This window comes from Castor canadensis, chromosome 3 (assembly GCF_047511655.1).
Source record: "Castor canadensis chromosome 3, mCasCan1.hap1v2, whole genome shotgun sequence".
NCBI classification, from domain to species: domain Eukaryota; kingdom Metazoa; phylum Chordata; class Mammalia; order Rodentia; family Castoridae; genus Castor; species Castor canadensis.
In genome coordinates this window covers 151,539,972-151,564,642 of record NC_133388.1, presented here as the reverse complement: position 1 = coordinate 151,564,642, position 24,671 = coordinate 151,539,972, and the positions used below count along the sequence as shown (strand labels likewise).

General features: G+C 35.4%; 2 pseudogenes; both read right to left on the bottom strand.

The window, feature by feature from the left end:
* Window positions 1-845: 845 nt before the first annotated feature.
* On the bottom strand, window positions 846-3,114 carry LOC141421448 (calmodulin-like; annotated as a pseudogene).
* A 2,250-nt stretch (window positions 3,115-5,364) lies between these two features.
* On the bottom strand, window positions 5,365-9,499 carry LOC141421447 (centrin-2 pseudogene; annotated as a pseudogene).
* Window positions 9,500-24,671: the final 15,172 nt, after the last annotated feature.

Below are 24,671 nucleotides of genomic sequence, written 5' to 3'. Positions count from 1 at the left end.
TTTTTGTCTTTGCTTCTGTTAATGTGGTTTATTACATTTATTGATTTTCGTATGTTGAACCACCCCTGCATCCCTGGGATGAAGCCTACTTGGTCGTGGTGAATAACCTTTTTGATCTGTTGCTGAATTCGGTTTGCCATTATTTTCTTGAGGATTTTTGCGTCAATGTTCATTAAGGAGATTGGCCTATAGTTCTCCTTTTTGGAGGTGTCTTTGCCTGGTTTTGGGATAAGTGTAATACTGGCTTCATAAAATGTGTTTGGCAGTTTTCCTTCCCTTTCTATTTCATGGAACAGTGTTAAATTGTAATTTTTTTATTGGAAAACAAGTATACAACTTGGATTGAATTTGAGACAATTGTGACATAAGTAGACTTTCTTTAAATGGCTAAAGCAAAGCTTAAAAGTAAGTAACAATAAAAGAAAACATTTCTAGTATAAGACCACCAGTACAAAAAGTAATGTATGAGTATGTAGATAATATACCTGTTTTGCAACAGTGAAACATTTAAGTATGTACTGTTGACTATCCGAAGTCTGTGAAGTTACAACTCTACACTTGAACAACATGCTCACAGTTCCTAAAAGAAAACTACTTTAGATGTGCAGAAAGGCTTAGATATATACAGAGTAGCATGCAACATGTTACTTGATCAGTTTTCCAAAATAAAGCTTGAGGACAATGACAGTAAGGGAAAGGAAGAAAACATGGAGGAATGAAGTCCTAATTACTATACTTGCATATTTTTTAACAGTAGAGGAAACATTCTACAGGTAAGTTACAAACAAAGAAAAAGCAAATAAATAATTTTGTACAAGAAAATTAACTCATTTTGTACAAAGTCTTTACTGTGCTGTCATAATTTGTACAAACTCTTCATAGACTACTTGACCATCACCTTGATATCTGCTTCTTTAACTAGTTCATCAACCTCTTCATTGGTTAACTTCATTGGTTATCACATGGTGAAGCTTTGCTACCATAATAGATAGAGTGATTTCCATCCTTATTAAACACACAGAATGCTTCCCTAATTTCTTCTTCACTGTTTGTGTTTTTCATTTTCCTTGAGATCATGGTCAGAAATTCAGAGATGTCAATTGTGCCATTACCATCAGCATCTACTTCATTAATCATGTCCTGTAACTGGTTCTGTTGGATTCTGTCCATGGGAATGATACAGTTCCCAATCCATTGTTGTTTTAGTTTCATCACCATCCTTGTCAAATAGTGATAAAGTTTCTTTGAATTTTGCAAACTGCTCTTTAGTCATTTGGTCAGCCCTGCTGCAAACAGTACTGGTTTCCAAGATCTGATCACACAACCACACTCAGATTACTTGCTACACTCAGACTAATTATCATCCTCAACTTTTTAACTGCCATTTTCCCTTTATACCCATAAGAATTTCATGAAATTAGAGTGTAGTTGAGTTCTACATTCCCTTTGAATTTGAAAAATTAAAGAAGGTCAATGCAAATGAAATGAGATATTATTTTCTAATTTAAATAAATTGCTAATCTCTTTAATTATAGCCTGCTGAAAACACATACAGAGGAAGTCTTGGCTATTCCTGGACACATTTGTTCACCTGATTTTTTTTCTTTATGTTTTTTATAAACATTAAATTATGCCCAGTTCTTTGAAGACCTATTAACACTCATTCTCAGAACATCAACTTTTTCCGCATTTGAAGTCAATGAGAGTTCCAGTTAATGGGCTAAATCTATTCTGTGGATGCTACACTTTGTCTTAACCTAGAAATAAATTTATATGTGTTGTCATAGTTCCAAGTATTAGGCAGGGTTTTTATTAAAACAAATGTCCCTATCCAGTCAAGCAGACAAAAGCACTGAGCCTGGGCAAGGAAATAAAAACCCTCAATAAACCAAGATAGAAGTTTGTAGATCAAAATGATCCTTTTTGTCCACTGGCTCATACATATTTTTATGAAATTTGGCTTAAATATAAATATAAACATGATATTTATTTGTAAAAAAAATCACAGCAAAGTCCTATGGTAGATTACCATAAAGTTGATTACCATGGTAGATCTTGAAGTAGATTACCATTCATCATCATTTATCCATTGTAGTAAAGCATCTGTTATTTATTTGCTATCTTGCATATAATTTGTTCTTCTCTGTTAGGAACTGATTTTCCTCCAGCAAACACCCCTCCTCCTTTTTAGCTCTTTGCTTTACAGGGGCTCATCTTCCAAGTAAAGAATGAAGCAAATGATCCAGACCTCAGTCATTGCTTTACCATGGCAACTGTGATTGATTTAGGGATGTTCATGTGATTCCTGTGACAGTTAATGAAATGCAAGGATTGTTTTGATTGTGCTTAGATAAAGGCTCTTTGTTTTCCTGTTGGATATGAATCTTACAGAATTAGTGACTATTGCTGAAGCAAATCTAGAGAAGTAAAGATTAAAAGGGGATTTTTTGATACCATGACTTTAGTTTTGAATGAAGATAAGCCTGAAGAGCTATATCCTGACTTACTAATGGTCTGATACAATGAATTCTCTCCTCCTCTCCCCATTTTTCTGGCTTATAAAACAAAATAATTTTTAGTGGTACATTCATCAAAAGTAATGATACTGTTATTTGTATGCAGGATATTAAGAGATACGAAACACTGCTTCTAACTTTAAGAGATTCATATTCCTTCTGAAAACATGTCTCATGGTAATTATTCTAATACATAGGATTTATGCATGGGATTTAAGACCAGGTTGGGGTGAGAGTGGGCCAGAGAGGACTTCCCAGAGAAGTGACATGTAAATTAAACCTTCAAAGAAATATGCATTTAAATAAAATTGACCTGAATCCTACCTGAATTTGGATTCCTTTGAATGCAGACCTGACTACAGGACTTGGGATCAAGCAATTTCTTTCAGAGTTCATTCCAGGAAACATAAGTGAGGGTACTGTGAAAATGATGCAAGTGTGTTACTCAGATTTTCATTGCTGTGATAAGTATATGAGAGAATTATTTGAGGAAGGACTTATTTTGACTCACAGTTTCAAAGATTGAAATCTGACCAGGGCCAGCTGACTCCATTGTTTTCAGACATGTCTTGAGAGAAACATCATGGCTGAAGGGCATGATGGAGGAAAGAGCCATTCACCTGATGGCATCCAGAAAACAAAGAAAGGAAAGGGCTGGAACATGATATATACTTCAAAGGCATGCTCACCCTACCCCATGATTTATTTTCTTGAACTAAGCAACACCTCCTAACATTTTTATCACCTCCCAATCAAGCCATAAACTATGAATACATCCATTCTTTAGTCCACTTATGAGGCCACAGCCCTCATAACCCAATCACTTTCTTAAAGTCCCACTTCTGAACACTGCTGCCTTAGAAACCAGATCTTCAATGTGTGAGAGTTTGGGGAGGGCAATTCAAATCCAAACCATGACAATAGGAAAGCAATTAAAGGGCATATGCATGAGTAAATTACCATGGTCCACTGAGAGTCTCAGTCTCCAATGGACCAGACTTTGAGAATCCATCTGGCAAGGAAAACACTGAATTTGCTTTTGGGGTCTTCCCTTTGCTACTTGGAGTCCCTTGGAATGAATTACATATCTCATTGTAGCTCTTTGTTTCATTTTACTTTGTATTACAATGGATGTGGACCTCAACTATTTATTTTTAATTTCCCCTAAAATCTTACAGAAGACATTTTTTATGGTGTGTTTTGATGGATATGTGTGTGTAACACAACCTTGAGAAGATAAGTCAAGTAAAAAGTTTTCATCTCCATAATAAAAATACTTTAAAATTTAATGTGTTGCATATGTTTGATCTTAAAAATCATACATTCCTATTTTGGGCTGGGTTCCTTAGAAGTAGAGCCTGAGAGAAGGACTATTAAGTATTGATTTATTAAGACAGTGGGTCTGTGAAATTTGTAAGTCAATGAGGAAAGCAGGCTAGAAAAGGGGAAACACTAAGCAAAAAATATGAGTTCAACTGATCTCACATAAGATTTGAAGAAAAAATGATACCATAGGCTTGTCCTTGATAGAAACAAAGGAGTAGGCTCTTTGTACCCCTGTGTTAGTCATTGGTTGCAGGCTACCTGTTGGAAAAGGGTAGAAGTTCTGACATTTCTGGATTTGGTAGCTTCTAGTATTAATAGGCAGCCTGTACAAGAGTGTATCACTAGGAGATGGTAGCAGCCAGTGTACACAGAAGCTGGGACATGCACTTGTTTGTCAAAGGGAATCAGGGCAGAGAACCAATAGCTTGTGCTGTGACCACTGTCATGGCAATTTCTCACTGTGGAAGCCAAGCTCCTCCACAGGCTTTCCCTCTGCAATGGTGGTCATCTCCATTTATCTTGCAAGACTCCACTTTATGTGCAGTCTTACTACTTCTGTGTACAAATCTACTTTTTATATTATGCAAAAGTTTAGTTGTTAGTCCTCTTCTAAAATGAGATATTCTTTTGCTAACCAAAAGACTCACAATGCTCTGTTAACCTAGTGCTGCTTACTCAATTCACTCTTGTTCTTATTTAGAAAAATCTGACAACAATCTTAAAAACTTCAGTTTTCCACTGCCCCTTAGCCATTTCTAAATGTGGAACTATAGTTTATCACTGAAACAGATGCCTGCATTAATAGAAAAGTTGTTATTTGGTTTTGACTTTAAACAACCATGATTTTATCTCTGTAAAGAATGAAGAGCAACCAGATGAACAGGCAAGTTTACTTTCAGTTGGTAAATCAGCGTGTGCAACAATGCAGAGAAGTGAACACAGTAAGCTTAGGAAATGTGCAAATTGTTCAGTATGGCTTGAAGTCAAATTGTTGAGGGAGACAGGGCCATGAAAAATAAGCTGCAGAGAAAGGTAGGTAGAGATCATAGCTGTTATTTATTTATTTATTTATTTTGCCAGAGCTAGAGTTTATTATGTTTTATAAAAGACAAAAGTATACTCAGGTATCAAATAAAAACTTGAAGCATTGGTGAGCAACTGCTGCTTGTGGTGATAGGGGCGCATGTGCTCGTCTGAGAAGTTGTTCTATGTTTGAATATGTGGAAAGGTATGATAAGAGTGAAGCAATACAAGGTGCAACTTTTAAGACCCTTTTCTCTGTTCCAATTGCTTTTTTTCTGCTTTTGGAGCTAAAGTAATCAATAGGTCATTTTACAAAGGATTTTAATGTCAAAGAAAATTTGCAAAAGTTTAAAATAGATTCAAGATAATGGCTAAAGTTATACAGGGATGTCTGGGAGGGTTGTGTTCTCAAAAGCAGATTTCACACAATAGCAGGCACTAAATGTCACATGTACTTGCAGTAGCAAAGAAGACAGTGATCTTAATAGAGGCTGGTCTTTTACATGGTGTGTTGGGGTTCTGGCTCATTGACCTCTCCATCTCCATCTCAATCAGCTTCATCGATCATTTCCTGAAGTCCTCATCAGTCAGGTTCTTGCTCAACTCCTTGGCCACACACTTCAGAATTTTGAATGATAGCTTCCCAGTTTCATCATCACCAAAGGGCTCGAAAGCTCTCAAGATTTCTTCTTCGGTAATTTTTCTCAGACATTTTCTGAGTCATCACAGTCAAAAAGTCACTGAAGTTCATTTTCCTGTTCTTTCTTGTCAATTTCACATATCATTTTCTTGATTTCTTCTTTCTCAGGTTCAAAACCCAGGGCCCTCATTGCCACCTTTAGCTCCATAGTATCTATGGTTCCAGTTAGTTCAGCATTAAAGAAATCAAAAGCTTCCCGGATTTCCTGTTTCTGATCTTCAGTAAGCTCTGGATTAGGACTCATCCTTTTTTTCTGGGCACTTGATGCCATGTTTGTCTTCTTAAAATTGAAAGCCAAAGATGATGGAATCCACTCTCAGATCATAGCTTGTTAATTTTATTCTTATTAGCTTATACTAGTTGTACAGGGGAATACATCATGACATTTACATATGTGCTTATAATGTATCCTAATTAGATTCAGTCCCTCATTGTTCTACTTCATCCTTCCCTTTCTTAGAACTATTTCAACAGGTTTCATTATTCTACATGAATAAATTATTTGACATTTTCATACATGAACACAAATACCTCTACCATATTCCCTCTGATTCACACTCTCATTGCTACCTATCTCTAGAAAGGGCTTATTTTACCTTCCTGTCCTTCATTTTTTAAAAGTGGACATTGATAGTCCAAGAGGGTTTGCTTTGGCATTTCAAACAGGTATATATTGTGCTTTAATCAGATTACCTCCCATTACTTACTCTTTCCCTCTCACTTTGTTCACCTATTATTCAACAGCTTATAGTGCATTGTGTATTATTTTCATACATAGATGCAATGTTTCAATATTTTTTAGTCTCTAATATTCTATTTCTCTCTTCTAACTCTCAGTCCTTCTCAGACAGACAGATCCACTAATATAATAATCTTGTTCTCTCTCTCTTCCCTATCTATCTATCTATCTATCTATCTATCTATCTATCATCTATCTATCAGCTGTTTCCAAAGCTTGGCTATTGTGAACAGTGTTACAATAAACATGGGTGCACATGTAGCTATATGGTATCATGGGGTACATTCCTTCCAGTATATGCCCAAGAGTTGTATCACTGGATCATATTGTGGTTCTGTTTTTAGTTTTTGAAGAACCTCCATACTGCTTCCCATAGCAGTTACACTAATTTACATTCCCACTAAAACAGTGTAGAAGTGGTCCTTTCCCCCCACATCCTTGCCAGCATTTGTTGTTGTTTGTTATTGATGGTAACATTTGATGTGGTGATTGATTGGAATGAGATGGAATCTCAGTGCATTTTGATTTGTGTTTCCTTTATGGTCAAGGATATCAAAACATTTTTTATTTATTGGCCACTTGTAGTTCTTTTGAGAATTGTCTTTTTCAGTTCACTTGCCCATTTATTCAGTGAGTTGTTCTTTGTGAGCTCCCTGTATATTCTGGTTATTAATCCCTTGTCAGATGTGTAGCTGGCAAAGATTTTCTCCCAATCTGTAAGCTGATTTTTCAGTCCAGTTACTGTTTCCTTTACCATGTAGAAGCTTTTTAGTTTCTTGCATCCCCATTTTTCAAATCCTTTCTCTTATTATTGAAGTTCTGAAGGGAGCACTGTTTCTGGCTCTCTCTGTTTTGCTAGAGCGAGGTTTTCTCTTTCACTCCTTGGTTATTACTGGACCTAATTGGGCTTAACTGGGGGCCACTGGAGATTTTAGGGAAGATATAGTATAGACAGACAGACAGAAATTTGGGTTCAGGTGTGTTGTATTCTTGGCTGGAGAAGCACAACCCTCATTGCTTCTTTTTCTCTATCTTGATTCTTTAAGGCCTTGCTCCTTGCAGTTCTTTAAAACCTTCCTTCAATCCAATATATATTGGTATATCACCCTATACCAATATTAACTCAAAATGGATCAAGGATCTTAATTTCAGACCCCAAACTCTAAAGTTGATACGGGAAAGAGTAGGAAATACTCTGGAATTAGTAGGTATAGGTAAGAACTTTCTCAATGGAACCCCAGCAGCACAGCAACTAAGAGATACCATAGATAAATGGGACTTCATAAAACTAAAAAGCTTCTGTTCATCAAAAGAAATGGTCTCTAAACTGAAGAGAACACCCACAGAGTGGGAGAAAATATTTGCCAGGTACACATCAGACAAAGGACTTATAACCAGAATATATAGGGAACTTAAAAAACTAAATTCTCCCAAAATTAATGAACCAATAAAGAAATGGGCAAGTGAACTAAACAGAACTTTTTCAAAAGAAGAAATTCAAATGGTCAAAAGACACATGAAAAAATGCTCACCATCTCTAGCAATAAAAGAAATGCAAATTAAAACCACACTAAGATTCCACTTCACCCCTGTTAGAATAGCCATCATTAGCAACACCACCAACAACAGGTGTTGGCAAGGATGTGGAGAAAAAGGAACCCTCTTACACTGCTGGTGGGAATGTAAACTAGTACAACCACTCTGGAAAAAAATTTGGAGGCTACTTAAAAAGCTAAACATTGATCTACCATTTGATCCAGCAATACCACTCTTGGGAGTATACCCAAAAGACTGTGACACAGGTTACTCCAGAGGCACCTGCACACCCATGTTTACTGCAGCACTATTCACAATAGCCAAGTTATGGAAATAGCCAAGATGCCCCACCACTGATGAATGGATTAAGAAAATGTAGTATTTATACACAGTGGAATTTTATGCAACCATGAAGAAGAACGAAATGTTATCATTCGCTGGTAAATGGATGAAATTGGAGAACATCATTCTGAGTGAGGTTAGCCTGGCCCAAAAGACCAAAAATCGTATGTTCTCCCTCATATGTGGACATTAGATCAAGGGCAAACACAACAAGGGGATTGGACTTTGATCACATGATAAAAGCAAGAGCACACAAGGAAGATATGAGGATAGGTAAGACACCTAAAAATCTAGATAGCATTTGTTGCCCTCAATGCAGAGCGACTAAAGCAGATACTTTAAAGTAACTGAGGCCAATAGGAAAAGGGGGCCAGGAACTAGAGAAAAGGTGAGATCAAGAAGAATTAACCTGGAAGATAACACACATGCACAGGAAATCAATGTGAGTCAACTCCTTGTATAGCTATCCTTATCTCAACTAACAAAAACACTTGGTCCTTCCTATTATTGCTTATACTCTCTCTTCAACAAAATTAGAGATAAGGGCAAAATAGTTCTGCCGGGTAATGAGGGGGTGGGGGGAGAGGGAGGAGGTGGGGGGGATAAGGGAGGAGGTGGGGGAAGGGGGGAGAAATGACAAACATTGTATGCATATATGAATAATAAAAAAAAGAAACCTTGCTTCAAACCTCTTTCCTTAGACTCTCACTGTCTTGTGTTTGCTCAGCTTATGTTTAGTTTAATTGCTTTTAAAGTCTTTTGCTCCCAGGCTTGCACTGTCTCATCTGTTTTGCTCTCTTAAAGCCTCAGTGCTACAAACAGCTGCAGCTGCACCTACAACCTGCATATGCATAACTCTTAAGGTCTCAGTCCTTAGACTTGCACTATGCACTGTCCCATGTTCTCTTTGGCTTTTCTTTAGCTTTAGCTTTCCTAAGGCCTATGTATGAAGTTCTTTCTGAAGCCTATGCTAAAGTTCTCAGTGCAGACTTTCTATCAATCCCTCTTTAGCATTTTCCCATTATCAATTGTTCCCTTTTCCCTTTGGCATTTTTCCCTTCAATAATTCTTTTCCCTTCCTAAAGCTTCCCACACCAAAAAGCCCAAAGTAAAGCCCCAAAGGCAAAAGGCAAAAGTAGAAAGCAAAAGCCCCTCTTCCTCCTTCAGTGGTCTTTTATAGCAGCATGCAGGGTGGAGCCATGGGAAGGGGCCTAACCTTGTAACAGGAGAAAACCTGGTTTCCTGCTTCTCTGAACACAAGCTTAGGGGACGCAGCTATTCTACCTTTTTCTGTTTTGTGGCCGAGGGCTGGCCCATCTCGGCCTATAGGTAAAAGCAATTAACTGCATCTCACCTTGCTTGTGTCCAGTTCTCATGGGGTTTAATCCACTCCCCACAGAGTTCTATTCATAAAGTTATTACTTACCTATACCTATGTGATCCAGTGTATTCCATACTTTTTTCTGGAGTAATTTCACGTATTACCTTAAGATCTTTGATCTACTTTGAATTGTTAATAGTACAAGGTGAGAGACTAGGATCTAGTTTCAGTTTTCTGAAGGTGAATATACAGTTTTCCCAGCACCATTTGTTGAAGAGGCTATCTTTTCTCCCAATACATATTTTGGACTCTTTTGTCAAAAATTAAGTGGCTGCAGCTGCATGGGTTTGTGTCAGGGTCTTCTATTCTAGTCCATTGGTCTTCATATCTATTTTTGTGCCAGTAACTTGCTGCTTTTAGTACTTTGGCTCTGTAGTATAGTTTGAATTCAGGTATTATGATACCTCCAGCATTGCTCTTTTGGCTTAGGATTGCTTTTGCTGTTTTTGGGCTTTTTCTGTGCTTCCATATGAACTTTATGTTTGACTTTTCTATCTCAGTAAAGAATATCACTGGAATTTTGAAAGGGATTTCATTGAACATATAGATTGCTTATGATACTATAGCCGTTTTCACAATATTGATTCTGTCAATCCATAAGCGTGGAATGTCCTTCCATCTTCTAATGTTTTCATTGAGTTCTTTCTTTAGTCATTTATAATTTTCATTGCATAGGTCTTTCACCTCCTCATTGAATATATTCCTAGATGTTTTAAATTTTTTGAAGTTATTGTGAATAGTATTGTTTTCCTGATTTCTTTTTCAGACTGTTCATTTTGTGTGTAGAAATGCTACTGATTTGGGGACATTGGTTTTGTATCTTGCTACTTTGGTGAATGTGTTTATGAGATCTAAGAGGTTTTTTGCTAGAATTTTAGGGTCTTTTGGATATAAGATCATATCATCTGTAAATAGGGACAGTTTGACTTATTTTCCTATTTGAATCCCTTTTGTTTCTCTCTCCTAGCTCTGGCTAGGAATTTCAGTACTATGTTGAATAAGAGGGAGAGAGTGGATGCCCTTGCCTTGTACCTGATTCTAAAGGAAATGATTTCAGTTTTTCCCCATTCATATGATGTTGACTACATGTTTGTCACATACAGTTTTTGTAGTGTTGTGGAATGTGCCTTCTATTCCTAGTTCTCAGGGCTTTAATCATGAAAGGATGTTTAATTTTGTTAAATGCTTTTTCTGCATCTCTTGAAATGATGACATCATTTTTTGCCCTTGATTTTGTTTATGTGTTGTATTATGTTTTTTGACTTGTGTATGTTGTACCATCACTACATTCCTACTGGATCATGGTTTATGATCTTTTTTGTTGTTGGATTCTGTTAGCAAGTATCTTATTGAAGATTTTTGTGTCTATGTTCTTTAGGGATATTGGCCTATAACTCTTTATTTGATGTGCCCTTTACCTGGCTTTGGTATTAGGGTAATATTGTCATTTTTAAGTGAGTTTGGTAGTACTCCTTCCTTTTGTACTTTACATAATATTTTGAGGAGCACTGGTGTTAGTCCTTTTTTAAAGATCTGGTAGAATTAAGCAGTGAATCTACCAGGCGCTCGTCTTTTCTTTATTGGGAGGTTGTTTATAACTGTCTCAATCTCACTGTTTGTTATAGCTCTGTTTAAATTATTAATGTCCTCTTGGAGATCATAGCTTTAATGGTTCAAATGTTTTGGGTGAGTTACAGAATCACTTACGCATAGTTCTCAGCTTAAAATGTAAGTCTGCTGCTATAGTTTGGATCTGGAATATACCCCAAAGGCCTCTTTGTTGAAGACTTGATCACTAACCTGTGATGCTACTGGAAGGGTGGAACCTTTAGGAAGTGGGGTTAACTGAGAAGAAGTTGGGTCATTGGGAATGTGCTCTTGAAGGGGCTATTGAGACCCCATTCCATCTCTTTCTCTTTGCTTCCCTTGTATGATAAGGTGAACAGGCTTCCTCCACCACCCACTCCTGTCATGATGTGCTGTGCCACCACAGTACCAAAGCAACAAGCACAAGTGACCATGAACTGAAATCTCTGTATCTGTACACCAAAATAAGCCTTCCTACCTCATAAGTTGTTATTCTCATGTGACAGAAACCTGATGAACATGCACTAACAGATTTCTTTTGTAAAATCTTTACCATTGTATATGATGCGGCAGACCCTGGGCAAGTACCAAATAGTTCATTTGCTTCTGGGGCTGATGATTAGGGTTCATTTGTGAACTTCATTTGGCAAAAGGCAAAAGAAGGTAAAACATGGATCTTAAGTGGAGCCATGCAAGAATGCATCCTAATCACAGTCAGCAATGCCTATGGCAAGGTGGCAGGAACCACGATCACCAAGGAAGAAACAGTGTGTGTCTCTGTTCTGGCAGGGAGACAGCTCCTCCCTGACCAGACAACTAGGCCTGCTACAGGGAAGGAGGGATGGCTCTAGAAGGATGTTGTGGATCTCCATTTCTATTCTCTGCTCCTAATCGGTGGTTTCGGAGATGGTGATGTCTTTTTTGATTCATAGTTGGTCACCTCTAAAATGTACTAACTTTGCCTGACTCCCATGAAAGTTATTATCAAATGACTTAAAATTAGCAGAGGACTTGATAAAGTGAAAATGCCTTATAAATATCAGGCACTCTAGTATTTTTGTCTCTATTACAGAAAATAAACCATGTTATTAAGGTGGGAGGAAAACTGATTTAGGATTTTATTACTATCTCTGTCTCATTTGGTGGCATGACTATCATTCTGTGAACAGTGCAATGAAAAAATATATATTATCCCTTCATTTAGTATCCCATCTGGACTCATCAGGTCTAATCAATTACCTATTCTGTTGACTTTATCATTGAAATGTTTCTCAATTCTGCCTACTTTCTCAATTACTTTTTTCACTACCATAATTTAGGTCTCAGCAACTCTTTTAGGCCCATTGCAGCATGAAGCCCTGAATTCAAACCTCAGTACTGCCAAAAACCAAAACCAAAACAAATGTTTTCCAAATAATTATGAAAGTTTCTAATGGTCTTTCTGCTTCCTGTCTGCTTCCCCTTAAATTCTTTCTAGGACCTAAAGGTGTAGCTCAGAGGCACATACTTGCTTAGCATGTGGGAGGCCCTGGGTTCAATCCTTAGCATGTAAGTATACATAGAAAAAGAAAGACCTTAAATTCATCCAGGTACTAAGGCAGTCTTAATGATAGCCTTTTCACAATTCATTGCCTTGACAACCGTGGCCCTAGTATTAAAATGCCTTCTAGTTTCAAGAACTTACTGATATTTTCCCAGCCATTTCCACTTCCACCAAAATGCTTGGTCTCTTTTTGTTCTCTAAGAAAGTTCCTTCACTTCCTGAAAGTTCCTGTCATACATATATGTATCTCCCCTCCCCAGAAACTCCATGTTCCTCCCTGGACTCTCTCTGTGCCTATGTGCTGTCTTTGGACAATCATTTCCCCTTCAGAGTCTTTCTGGAGTCTGGCACAGCATAAGAGCTCAGTGAATGCTTTTGGAATAAAACAATGGATAGATGGTAATACGCCATATTTCTAAGGATATACTTAACCTAAATATAAAATATTTTAAGAAATAAATTGACTACCTAATCCTTTGTTATTTTTAGCTAACTTTAAATATCTATTAGCAATTGCAGAGGACAAGATTTTTTTTCGTATTTGGATATCATGGTATGACATGGAAAAATTAGGATATTTAAATGCCTTTTTCAAACAGTAAGTGATCTTTCATCTTTAAAAAGCCTTTTGATTTTACTGAGTCTTGATTTCTCTAGAAGATCATTTATTTTCATCCAGTAGACTAGAAAAAAGGAAGAAAAGAAGGAAAAGACTGACTTGATTCCCAATCAGCCTGAAAGCCATTTCTTAGATTTTAATTGTCCTTTCCATGAACAAAGTCTAAGAAAGCAGCCCCCTCAGCTTTCCAGCAAGTTGTATGACAGAGAGGTGAGTGTGGGAGTGGTGGAAAGAGCTCACTGACAGATGTACCTAGTGGGGTTTTCCAAGACAGCCCAGGACATTAGATGGTATCCAGTTGCAGCGCTCAATCCTGACCTATCTCTTTTTTTTTGTTTTTGTGGTGCTGGCAGTTGAACTCAAAACCTTGAACATTGCCAGTTGCCAGGTTTAAATTTTCTCCATGCAATTCATTTATGCCTTATGAATGATTGCATGGAGTATCATAATAACTTACTGTTCCTTCCTCCAATTTATGGCTCTTACTCCTACTCGGAGTTGCCAGATGAATCTTTCTAATGTATTGTTCTCATAGCATCCATCTGATGAAACAGACCTTTGATGACTAATGGCACAAACCCAGCTTATTCTGCCTTCCTATGGCCAACTTTACTTGGCTCACATTCTTTCTTCAGTCACTTTGCTTCTAAATGCCCCCAAATCTGTAGGCATAAGACCCAGGAGAGTCAGTAATATAAGTTCCAGTCCAAGTGCAGAGAAGACTGTGGTTCAAGATGGAAAACAGGCAGGTGGAAAGAGCAAATTCTCACTTACCCTGATTTCTGTTCTATTCATCTGTCTCATAGATTGGATGAAGCCCACTCCCAGAGGGGAGAACAATATGCTTTATTCAGTCTACTGATTGATATGTTGATTTCATTCTGAAACACTCTCATAGACAGATCTAGAATAATGTGACTTACTCAAATTGACATATAAAATTAATCATCACACCTAGTTAGGTCAATTTCATGCTAATACTATTTGCTTTTCTTGTATTTGCTGTTGTGGTGGTGGTAGGTTAAAATCCTGTATGAGTCACATTTACAGGTGTGGCTAGTTATACATGGAATAATTCACATATCCAGGTTATATATCTGTAGCTGCTTTTGTAGAATATTGAACCTTGGGTCTATTTTAAATTTTAGACATCTGACTCTCTTCATTATGGCTGAGTTTTACATATTCTAGGATTTGTTCTCATTTTATTAGCTCAGTTGTTGGATGAACTACAATTTTAATACCAATGGAGTACATTTCAAAATTCAATTCTATTGTTTTGTATCTAACAGCAATAGATATTATTTGTATTGCAACTGCTGATTCAACATTATAAAGAGATAGCTATATTTCTTGATTCATAATAACACACTATCTTTTTCTTAAATACATGATCTGCATAAAATCACAAATCAAATTATGGCTGAAAATTTGTCTAGTTATTTAAAGCTGTACCCCAACAATTTATGTAGGACTGGGCCTGATGTACTTATATATCTGTCTTCACATAAATGCACATAACTAAGCATGACAGGAGCAAAGCAAAAGTCATGAACGAAGAACGTTAATGTTATATCCAGGTTCATTTGTTTGTATCTGTGCAGTTAGGAATTCCTGGTTGTATATCTGCAGATTAATTACTTTGGTATATCTACAGTGAGAACATTTTGTTCTTTTTGAGTGGTTGAATCAGGGTTGAAGTATATCTAAGTCATGAATATTTAATATTAGTAATGACAGATAAAGGAAAACAATGCTTAAACTAACAATAGCTGGATCTCAGTCATGTTCATGTATATGTGGCATTTTATAGAGAACCAGAAGGCATTGGACTAGTTTAAGTCATAACATTTTGTAGTTTTAAATTCAACTTTTATTTCAGCTCTTGTTATTGTGTTCCTATGTAGACAGACACAGATACACACACACACAATCTCACATAGCTGTTCCTTTATGGAAAACTATTTTTACTGCTGTTCTGTCTTTCAAATTTGAAAATACATTTTTTCTTCTTTTTCTTTTTTTCCCTTTTGGCAATACTTGGGATTGAACTCAGGACCTTGTGCTTGCTAGATAGGTGCTCTATTACTTGAGTCATATCCCTATTCTTTTTGCATTAGTTTATTTTTCAGATAGGGTCTGACTTTTCCTGGGGCTGGATTCAGACTGCAATCCTTTCACCAATGCCTGTCATATAGCTGAGATTACAAGGTGTGAGCCATCACACATGGCTTGTTTGTTGACATGGGTCCTTACCTGGGATAGCCTTTTATCACCATCTTCCCAATCTCTACCTCTCAAGTAGCTAATATTAAAGATGTTAACCATTGCATCTTATTATTTTTTTCTTTTGAAAATGGCATTAATTTAAAATGCCAAATATATAAAATTGTACATAGCGTGAATTAAAAGCAATGAAATGAAACAATTTAGCTTAAACAAGCAGTTTCTGAGACTGACCTATGCTATTGAACATCAACGCTAATATTCTGAATTTTGTAGCTTTCAAATTGTAAGATACTCATCAAATATTTGGAATGACAAAGAAAATACAAATTTCAATTTCCTTCCAAAACAGACATTTTGAGCCATCAGAAGACACAGCAGAATTGTGATTATATTAAAGGCTCTGTGGTAGTGGTAAATTATTTTGAAGTACTGATTGTGTTGCTGTGCTCATTTCATTTTCCAAATCTGTTTGATGAATATGGAGGAAAATCATCAGATTTCTGCTCTGTAGCCCATGGAAATTCTGCAGTGCATCCTGACTATGCAGTCTGGTCCATGTATAGTCATCCCTACCTCACCCCACTCCATTAATGCCTTACTGGTACATTTAGCCAAGACTGTGGTGCACAGTGGAGCAGGAAGCTGTTAATCAAAGGTACCTTTCATGCTTAGAGAAACCCAGATATATCTAAAACTCTACTCTATTGCTGTTTCTTCAATACAGTAGATTTTTCTCTCAAATATTGTTAAAAGGAAAAGTTCAACACATTTACATTACTCAAGTAATACTTGCAGTTTATATAAAAATATAAACTTGTTAAATGATCACCTAATTGTGTAGGCATCCTTTTATTTATTTATTTATTTTATTCATATGTGCATACAATGTTTGGGTCATTTCTCCCCTCTTCCCCCCCTCCCCCATCCCCTCTCTTTCCCCCAGCCCCTCCCTCTCCCCCCCACCCCCTTGCTACCAGGCAGAAACTGTTTTGCCCTTATCTCTAATTTTGTTGAAGAGAGAGTATAAGCAATAATAGGAAGGACCAAGGGCTTTTGCTAGTTGAGATAAGGATATCTATACAGGCAGTTGACTCGCATTGATTTCCTGTACATGTGTGTTACCTTCTAAATTAATTTTTCTCAAACTAACTTTTTCTCTAGTTCCTGGTCCCCTTCTCCTATTGGCCTCTGTTGCCTTAAAGTATCTGCATTAGTTTCTCTGCATTGAGGACAACAAATGCTATCTAGTTTTTTGGGTGTCTTACTGATCCTCATACCTCCCTTGTGTGCTCTTGCTTTATCATGTTATCAAAGTTGAATCCCCTTGTGTTTACCCTTGATCTAATGTCTGCCTGTGAGGGAGAATATACAATTTTTGGTCTTTTGGGCCAGCCTAACCTTGCTCAGAATGATGTTCTCCAGTTCCATCCATTTACTTGCGAATGATAAGATTTCATTCTTCTTCGTGGCTGCATAAAATTCCATTGTGTATAAATACCACATTTTCTTAATCCATTCAAACACTGATGTATTTTTAATAGCATGGGCCAGTACCAGAAAACTGCTTATATCAAGGTTGTTTATTCTAAATTGCTCCATTTTCAAGTTTTTAATTTACTCTATGTATAGATTTGGCATTTTAAATTCATGCCATTAAAAAAAGATACCCAGTTGCGCCCCATACTTTCACGTTTTAGAAATCCCTTCAAAAATATTCTCCAGAAAGTCCTCCAGACAGTTCCCTTTACACTATCTTCCCCTTCCTTGAATGACTCTGATCTTGGTAGCATATCTGACTGCCTCCCAGCTGGATCCAGTCCTGGTCTCCTACTTTCCAGCCGCTACTCCTCCAGCACCCCCATGGTATGCCTTTCTTCTCAGTGTGGCTCGTTGTCCAATCAGCCATTTTCCTGGGATTCGTCTTCCAGAACTGAACTAGTACTGAACCAAAGTTGCAGTGGGACTTTCACATCCCCTGTGAATATGTCTGTGCCCTGCCTGCTCTCCTCTCCATCACAAGAGCAGACCACCAATCTCAGTTTTCTTTAAGGTCTTTCCCTAGCAGACCAGTTCTGAGAAATTCTAGGTCATTTCTTAATCCCTTTCCTCCCCTTCCTTTCCTCCTGGCCTCCATTCTTTAAGGAATTGTTATGTCCTGGAGATGCTGTCTTCTCAGAAGTCTTTACCCCTCTCCTCCAACATCTCCTGCTCACTGTTTTCCCCCTTTCATATCTAGTTTTATTAATTTGGGTCCTTTTCCTCATGGTTAAGGGTTTGTTGGTCTTGTTTATCTTTTCAAAGAACCAACTTTTTTGTTTCATTGATTCTTTATATTGCTTTTCAGTGATCATTTCATTAGTTTTAAAATCTAAGTTTCTTAGTTTTATTAATTTTTTTAAGTCTAGATAAGGCCATAAAATCAGTTTTATCCCTTGACATGAATAGTTTTATATATTTCTAGGGTATCACTCGATGCTTTGATATATTTGTCTCATGTGTAATGCTCAAATTTGAGTAAGCATATGTATCTCCTCAAACATTTATCATTTCTGTATAATGAAAACATTTAAAATTCTTCCTTTTAGCTTTTATAAAGTACACAGTACATTATTGTTATCTATAGTCACTCCACTACACAGTAGAACATCAGAACTTCTTTCTCATATCTAACTATATCATGGTATCCCTTATTTGATTTCCAGTTTCCTTACCTATCTATTATCTTGTGACCACTATTCTACTTTCTATTTCTATGAAATGAATTTTTTAGCTTCCACATATGAATGAGAACATGTGATATTTGTTTTTCTGTGCCTAACTTATTTGCCACAAATGACAGGATTTCATTGTTATGGCTGAATAATATTCCATTGTGTATATGTATATATTTTCTTCACTCATTTATCTGCTTATTGATGTCTGCATTAATCCTATGTCTTGTCTATTGTGGATAGTGCTATAGTAAACATGGTGGGGGAGTGCAGATATCTTTTTGATTGCCTATATCAATGTCTTAAAGTGTTTCCCTTTGTTTTCTCTGACTACTTTCATAGTTTCAGGTTGTACATTTAATTCTCTGACAGAAAGGAGGAGATGGAAGGGAAAAGTAGAGAGAGGAATAGAGAGAAAAAGAGAAAGAGTAGGCTTTATCATTGTTTATCTCTAGATATTTTTTGCACATTTTATTTCATGATCAAAATGTATAATAATCAGTGTTTTTAAAAGCCTCAGGACAATCTAGTATTTTTATTTTTCATGTAATGTCTACAGTTATTTGGGTCAAAATTAAAAGAAAAATTTCCACATTGTTGAAGTATAATTGCTAACAGGGAATTAAATATGTTTAAGGTATATAACTTGACATTGTAGCATATCATTCTTTGTGAAATGATACCTCAGTCAAGCTAATTAACACATCTACCACCTTACATAGTTACCATTTCCTCCCTTTCTTCCTTTCCTTCTTAATTTTTTCTTGAATTTAAGCCTATTCTAGCAAATTTCAAGAATGAAATACATTACTAACTGTAGAGACAATGGCATACATTTGTTCTCTAGAACTTATTTATCTTGCATAACTGAAATTTGTAGACTTTTCCTATCCATCCCTGGCAATTCCATTCTGCCTTCAGCTTTTATGAGTTTGACTACCTATAAGTGACTCATATACTATTTGGATGTCTATGTTTGACTTATTTCATTTAACATACTATCTTAGGTTCATCCATGTATTATCAGTGGCAGTTTCCTTCCTTTCAAAGGCTAAGTTTTAAGTGTTTCATTCTATATATTTCTCATATTTTCTTAATTTATTCTTTTCAAAAATTTATTATCATATTATTGTTGTACTGGGGGCACAATGTGATATTTACAAATATAGCTTAGTCAAATTCACACCCTCCATCATTCCCCTTTATCCCTCCTCTCCCCTTCCTATAATAATTGCAAAGGTCTCATTTTTCCATTTTCATATGTAGGTACAAAATATTTCCAACATATTCACCTCCTTCCCCTCTTTCTTATATCCTCCTTCCTTCCACTGGTACGAACCTGTTAGGTTGGTTCTATATCATGACTAATATGAATAATGCTACAATGAACCGGGAAGTGCAGATACGTTTTCAACATACTGATGTCATTTTCTTTGGATATACATCCAGTATTGGGATTTCTGGATCACCTAGTAGCCCTATTTTCAGTTTTATGAGAAAGCATCATACTGCTTTCCATAATGACAATACCAGTTTACATTCTCACCAATAGGGTTCACTTGAATTTACATTCTCACACCACTTGTCTTTTGCCATTTTGAAAATAGCTCTCCTAACAAGTGTAGGTGGTATTTTACAGTGGATTTTGATTTACATATCCTTCATAATTAGTGATGTTGAACTTCCTTTCACTTATTTACTCTGTGACCATTTATATCTATCTAGCTCTTGTGCCCTTTTATTAAATCAAGCAATTTGGTTTTATTAAAATATTTTATTTTTAATGATCAAATAAGTTATACATGTTTATGGGGTACAGTGCAAGGTTTTGATATATGTGAATACATTATGTAATGATCAAATAGGGGCAATTAAAATATACATAATTTCTAACATTTATCATTTCTTTGTGGTAAGATCAAAATTCTCTCTTCTAGCTACTTTGAAATATACGTACATTGTTGTTCATTGTAGTCACCATACTGTTCAACCAAATAACAGAACTTATTCTTCCTAACTAACTATATCTTTGTACCTATTTACCAGCATCTTCCCATCATTCCCACTTCCCACCATCCCCTGGTAACCACTATCATAATCTCCATTTCTATGAGATCAAGTTTTTAAGTTTCACATAAGCTATGTCATATTTATCTTCTTGTGCCTTGTTTATTTCACTTAACATAATGTACTCTAGCCTCATCCATGTTGTTACAAATGACATTTGTGTCATTCATTCTTTTTTATGGCTGAAAAATATTTCATTTTCTTTATCCAATCATATATTAATAAACATTTAGGTTGCTTCTATATCTTGGCCCATGTGAGCAGTGCTGAAATAAAATGGGAGTGCAAATATCTCCTCAACATACTGATTTGATTTCATTTCTTTCAGCTAAAAACCTTGTAGTGGGATTGCTGAATCAAAAGGTAGTTATATTTTTTTTTAATTTTTGAATAAGCTCCATAATGTTGTCTATAATGGCTGTACTGGTTTAAATTCCCATCTACAGTTTATAAGTGTTCCTTTTTGTACATATCCTGTCTTTTTGATAACAGTCATTCTAACTGGAATGAGGTAATATCACATTTTAGCTTTCATCTGGATGACAAATGATGTTGAGAATTTTATCATGTGCCTGTAGTTCCATTTGTACGTCTTGCACTTAAAATATCTCTTTTGCTCACTTTAAATTGAAATTATTATTTTATTACTTTTTTCTGTTGAGTTGTTTTGAAATTTTTTCTTCCATTCTGTAGGTTATCTCTTCACTTTATTGAATATTTCCTATGCTATTCAGAAGGTTTTAAGTTTAATTTAGTTCCATTTGTCTAGTTTGCTTTCTTTGACTATGTTTTTAATGCCTTATCCAAAGAAACCTTGCCCAGATCAATGTCATAATGTATTTCTCTTATGTTTTCCTCTAGTGGCATCCTACATTTAAATCTTACATTTGAGTTCATTTTGTGTCTGGTGAGAGTAGTCTAGTTTCATTCTTCCGCATATGTACATATAGTTTTCCAAGCCTATTAATTGAAAAGACTGTATTAAACTCCAAATTACTTAGGCAATTCAGAGTCTTTTGTGATTCCATAAGAACTTCAGGATTGTTTTTTCTGTTTATGAGAAGAATGTCATTGATATTTTGATCCATATTGCATTTAGTCTGTAGATCAGTTTGGGTAGTAGATTATAAGGTAATTGTATGTTTAATTTTTAATGAACATACTGTTTTCCCTAATGGCATTCCCACCAAGCATATGTGTTATGCTTTCTCCACATTCTTGCAGAGCATGGTAATTTTTTGTCTTTGTTGGTTACATAAGAAGAGTTTAAAAAGGTTATTTATTCTTTGTATGTTTGGTAGAATTCACAGGTGAAGACATATGGTTCTGGAGGTTTTGATTATTGATCTAATCTTATTTATTGCTGTTCCAACCTGACATTCTATTTCTTCTTGATTAAATGTTGGTAAGGTTTTTTTTCCTATAAATTTATTCATTTTAGGGATAAATAAATTTTGGTGCATAATTATTCATAATCCTTAAGATCCTTTTTATTTCAGTCATCCATTTAATGTTTTCTTTTTATTTCTTCTTTTATTTGAGTCTTCTCTCTGTCTTAATTTAGCTGTCAATTTTGTTTATCTTTTCAAAAAAGACCAAACACAATTTTATTGAGTATTTTTTCTTTTTTTTATTGTATGTTTTATTTATATCTATTCTAGCTTTTGCTATTTTCATCTACCTGGTAACTTTGGATTTGGTTTGTTCTTATTTTTCTAGCTCCTTGAGGTGTAAAATTAGGATATTTGAAATCTTTCTGTTTAAATGTAGCCATTTATTGCTAGAAACTTCACTGCTTTTGCTGAACTTCAAAAATTTCAATATGCTATATTTTCATTTTTGTCTGTCTAGAATTGCTTTTCAAATCCTACTTTATTCTTTCACCCAAAAATGGTAAAATGAAAAGTCAACACAAATTATTCAAATTTAGGTTAGACCTTATATTTTTATGTTACTTTACATGATTTTATGTACATTTTGCACTGATCATGTTTCATGTAATTAGATAGTGTTTTTCAATGTGAAAATAAGAGATAAGAAGAGACTAATGTTAATTTTTTAATCTGAGTTTTATAACAGAGGAAAATGGGTGAAGAAGTTTATGTAATCTTTATAACTTTTCTAAAAATCTAATGTTTTCCCAAAACTTCATTAAAAATCAGAGTATGAACTTTTCTTCCTTAATTTCCTCATATTCAGAAAAAAGGAGATAAAAGAATATTTAAATTTTTATTTTTATTAGTAATACATTAACACTATTGCCTAAATTTTTTAATAAATCCAAATAATTATCACACTCTATTTAGAAATTATTATATATATTCTCAACTTACTAGCAAATGAACAGCAGAGGTTTAAACTTCAGAATGCAATGCTATATTAGAATTACATTTATTATAAAGTCCTAGCTAAGGACTAACATGTAAAAAGGCAACTTTTTCTGAAAATTATGTAGTTTAAAGTAATAACCAGGTCTCTCTACAGTATAGTGTTAAATGGAGGCTTTTGATCATGAAGACAAGGGTAGAGGGGCACTCACTCTATATTTTATGGTCCCTTCAAAGAGTTAGCATTACCCCTGGAGGAAGCTACAGAATTTCCAGTTGGCTCTAAATTTGGGTGCCAGAGTACCTATGGAGGTCTGAAAAGAAAACATAAGAATTTTCTACTTATATTTATTTCTCAAAAAATAATGTTCTTTATTAATATGTATACCTTGATTTCTATGATGGTTACAACAACCTTACGTACTGACACCAGTTACTTTACTCCATCTTTGTTTCAGATGGCCACAAGTCATGAATATAATGTGATGCATTCTGAAACAAAGAAGAGTGCCTTGGAAGTGGCACCCACTTTCCCATGACCACTTACAGAACATTGTGATGCATTATTTGGAGTGCTAGTAATTGGATTATATTATCAACAAACCCTCATAAAATAGTTCAAGTGTTTTAAAAAGGTTTCTGGAGAGAAAATGCAGATTGGAGATTAATAAAGTAAGCTCACATAACCAATAATAATGTGCAGAACACACGTATTTTGAGAATGAAAGAGCTCCAGATTTATTCACTGGTAGAATTCACGATCAAAGCCAGAGTAACTGGTACCTTGAGACAAAAGGTAAATGGCTCAAATTCTTGTCTATTATTAAAAGTTAATGTATCTGGGACTTGAAGATAATTTATTTGGCCTGTGAATTCAGAACTTTATGATCTGTTATTAATAACACTTAATTTGAATCCTAAAAGTCATTGCCATGAAATATAGCTTAACTGTGGATTGTACCATGTACAGAGCTTATCATTTATCTTTTACGTTCACACCTATGTGTATGCATGTATGGATACACATATATGGATACACATGGATGAATGTCAGAAATAGTAACCTTCACAAAATAATCGAGGTTATTATACAATAATAATTGTATACAAGGCCAAGGCCTGACTCCACACTATTTTTAACAACACAAACAAGTCACAGAAAGTGAAACTTTACCACCGCAACTGTCTTTCATTTTTTTACTTTGATTTACTTGTATACCACAAATAATCTGATAGAATGCAAAACCAAAGCATTCTATAGTTTGAACACAAATGGTGATGGTAGCTATTGAATATGTATGGTAATTACTCTATGGAGGAGTTCATTTAGTGATCCATTTGGCATGTATTCAGTAACAATTCCCAAAAACTCAGGCTTACTGCAAATTCTGAAAATTGGAAGAATGTAACTAAATCTAATTTTGTGTAAAATTTCAGCTTCTCTTAAAACATCATTTAGTTCACTAAGGAAAAAAAGCACAATAACTTCAGGTAATGAAAAATATAAAATTATCATGCCCATATGATTAATTAAGCCTGGATTTTTACATTAATTAGCTATGTGATCTCATGTAACTTTTATGACTTCTTTGATTCTTAGTTTCATCACATTTTAAGTAGAGATAATGCATATCCTACATATTCCACAGGTCTTTAGAGACCAAAATAACTTCTATAAACCTCTGACAGGAAAAGTGCTATAAACTGGTTATTATTATTGTACTTTTCCTAGGAAAGGGAAATAACAGTGTTAGAGGAACTTCATAAAGCCTATCAATGCTGGAATGATTGGTGCTTGAACTAAATAAGTTATTAAGTTTATTTTGTGTTAAAATGAACATACCTTATATGCTCTCATCTCATCATGTGATCAAAGTCCAATCCCCTTGTTGTGTGAGGATAGGCAAGAAATCCAAAAAAAAGAAACAAGATAACATTTGACGTCTTCAATGCAAAGGAACTAATGCAGAAACTTTAAAGCAACAGAAGCCAATAGGAGAAGGGAACTAGAGAAAAGGTTAGTTC